At 41.5% G+C, this 3,119-nt stretch overlaps 1 long non-coding RNA gene across 1 annotated transcript; it reads left to right on the top strand.

Moving 5' to 3' along the window:
• Window positions 1–1,434: 1,434 nt before the first annotated feature.
• On the top strand, window positions 1,435–2,514 carry LOC116089176. Its single transcript, XR_004118200.1, has 3 exons — window positions 1,435–1,477; window positions 1,739–1,846; window positions 2,461–2,514. It is a non-coding gene; the product is annotated as an uncharacterized LOC116089176 (long non-coding RNA).
• The last annotated feature ends 605 nt before the right edge of the window (window positions 2,515–3,119 follow it).

The raw sequence follows: 3,119 nt of genomic DNA, 5'->3' as shown, positions 1-3,119 counted from the left end.
TACCAAATCCTACCAAATATACCAAATCTACACCTATGGAAGCCAGGTTAGGAAGAATGGCTCAGCTTCTGTCTGATTCCATATCCTAGTCCATACCTTTAGGAGGTGGAGCTGAGCTACCAGGTAAGAATTCCACACACCCTAATTCTGCTATGTGCATTAGGTTTTGGGAGACAGCTTGAAAGAGTCCCAGGCACTCCAGCCACCAGCCGAATGAACTTTTAGCTGATATTTCAGACACAAAAATTAAGAAGATTTTAAAATGACCCCAGTCAGCCACTGTAACCTCAGGATTCCTCCTTCCCCTGCTGGGTTACTCCCAAATTTCTGAGCCACAGAAACAGTTATTAAATATTTCTTACTATTTTATACTCACAAACTTGGAGATTGTTTCTCTATATGACAACAGATATATTCTCATTAAAATTTTTATCCTTAAAGTCATCCATATCCATCTGTTCAAGTACATCAGGCTTTTCAAACCATGTTAGGATGTATAATAAATACATGCAAGATTGTGCTTCTTGATTTTGCTCACTCTTTCACATAAGATCCCCTTGTGCCAGTTTGAAAGCTATGACTGTGGAGGTTCAGACTGTGCGGCCATCAGACTTATGGAGAAGGTAGGTTCATTTCCTCCCAGCTGTGGAGGGAGAGAAGCAGGTTTGGAAGGGTGTTGTGTAGCTGTGAAGGTTGGGGAGCAGGTGACCGCAGTGTTTGGGTGACCCTGCTACAGTATAGTTCTTTTGGGGTAAAGGCAAGTAACCTTGATGAATTCAGGGTGTCAGGTTTTCTATGGCCCAAAACACAGAAGAAAACAAGTCAGAAAGATGTCACCAGGACACCATCCACCACGTATGAAGCCTGAGAGTCTAGGCTAGAAACAGTTATAAACCGGGGCAATGCGTGTCACATACAAGGAGTCTCTTTTTCTTAGAGATTTTGTTTTATGTCTATGAGCTTTGTTCTTTGGTTGGACTACAAAAGAACACTGTGTTTCTCCTAAGGCACAGTGGTTCCCAGGTCCTGTGCTTTATGTATATAGGGTACAGGGAACTGACACACTAAAATAGGAAAACTGACCAAAGGACAAGGAAAGCCAACTGGAGGGACAGCTTGACCAATTCCAGAAGAAGATCCTGAGCAGCTCTCTAGGTTCCTGACCATAGAGGAAAGTTCTAGAGGAATCCTCCCATTGGGGACAGTTTGGCAGTTGTTAATTGTGGCATTTTGAGAAAATGTTGTGTGTGTGTGTGTGGGGGGGGACTTCAGGTTCTTATGGTTTGACACTTTTGTAGTGTATAAAATGAGGTATGTGTGTGGAAGGCAAGTCTTTGGCTTGATTGTAATTAGAGCCTATCTGTGGTTCTCTTGGTTTGGAATTCCCTTACTCAGCCTGTGTCCTTGGAGACTGTCTGCTCATAGTAACCGTGATCTCCTTCCTGCCTCCAAGGTTGATCATCATCATGTTTGTGATGTGAGCAGCAACGGTCATCCTTCAGTAGATCATTTATTTCCAGTTTCATCTATCTATTCAACTGTAAACTCCTATCTGGCTGAATCTTAGGGCTTTGTGGGTTTTTTGTTTGTTTGTTCTTCAGCATAAATGAGATAAAGATAGTTTACTTCTGGTTTCCTCACCCTATTCCATTATGCAAGCAATAGATATTCTCTTAAAGGGTCTTAATAATGTGCGCTTTGTAGAGGCGCAAATGGAATGTTTATGTCGTTTCTGAAGGCTGCTTGGTGAGAACCAGATAGAATTGGTTCTAATCCTCAGAAGGAGAGATGTTGGCTGATCTCATTTTGCTGCAGATCCTCATGGGACATTGGTGCTGAGCCACAGGTATAGTCAGAACTCCTGCTTACTTGCCTGTAGAGCTGGTAACAAATATATGTCCCCTTCTCACAAGACTACTTTCATAAGAACCTTGTAAAAAGCCAGAAGAGAAAGATCCAGTTTTCTCTCCTTCAGCACACATGTTTTAACTCAGCCATGTGTAATCTAACTATGATTTTGCCAAGGAAAAGGACACCCAGTGTCTACTGACTCCACCAGTCTGTACGGATAGCTCTTGAGCTGTGTTCAGTGGGCCCTTGGTGTGATCACAGACTACTCCCTGGAGATTAAATGATAACTAAAAGATGTTTGGATAGACTGGTAGACAGACAGACAGACAGACACATATACATACATGCACACATGAATGTATGCACTCACAGGGATGGACGTTTGAGTTCTTTGGGAAATTAGCGTTTTAGGGAAGAGAAAATATTCAAGTTTTTCAGCAGCCTGTGGCCACTTCTTGTGTCTCTTGGTTGTTGCAGAGTATCAGCCCAACAGATGCGATTATTTCACTTAAACTCGTTTACCGTAATGTCTTGTTATTTTGATTCATAAGCTACTTGCTTTCTGATTGTGTTCAAAATGCTTCTTGAATTTTGTTTTGCTTTCTGGAGATTTGGGCAGCTGACAGGACTTCTACTTGAAGACCTAGACTCCAGCAAGCGACGGTGAGTTATCAAAAGGAAAAGAAAGTGGAAATAAATTAATTTAAAAAATTAATTGCTGATACATGCTAACTCTGGGGCCATTTCATGTAGAAGAGCTTTAACTTTTGGTATTTGTTGTTCTAAATTAAAACAGCAGGAGAACTTCTACCTTAGTGCTGGCAACAGGAGTGTTTCCTCTGTGTTGGGTATCTTGCGACTGTCCTGCAAATGGCTTAAAATGTTGGAGTGTGAGTTTTACTCAAAAGGAAACAATATGAAGACAGCATTCTCATGTAAACATGCTTTCAGGCAGAAACATGTTCTATCTAATTACCATGTAAATTTTCAATCTTGAGTTGTGGTTTTCACAAGGGTGTTTGGCTATACCAAACACCAAACCAAACAAAATCTTATTCTTTCATTTCAAGGGTGTCAGCTCATAAAGTGTCTTAAAGAACTGAGTCTCCAAAATGATATTTTACAATGCAGTTTCTCAACCTTCCATGAAACATGGTTATCTCCATCCAGATAGCTCACCCCACCCCTGCAAGTTAGGGCAGGGGAGGTAAGAAGAGTAAGTTCCAGGCCTCCTGATTCTGTCCTTCTGTCATAGACTGTGCAGCTCT

Source organism: Mastomys coucha, unplaced genomic scaffold (genome assembly GCF_008632895.1).
Source record: "Mastomys coucha isolate ucsf_1 unplaced genomic scaffold, UCSF_Mcou_1 pScaffold14, whole genome shotgun sequence".
In the NCBI taxonomy this organism is placed as follows: Eukaryota; Metazoa; Chordata; class Mammalia; order Rodentia; family Muridae; genus Mastomys; species Mastomys coucha.
This window is presented reverse-complemented; position numbering and strand designations above follow the sequence as displayed.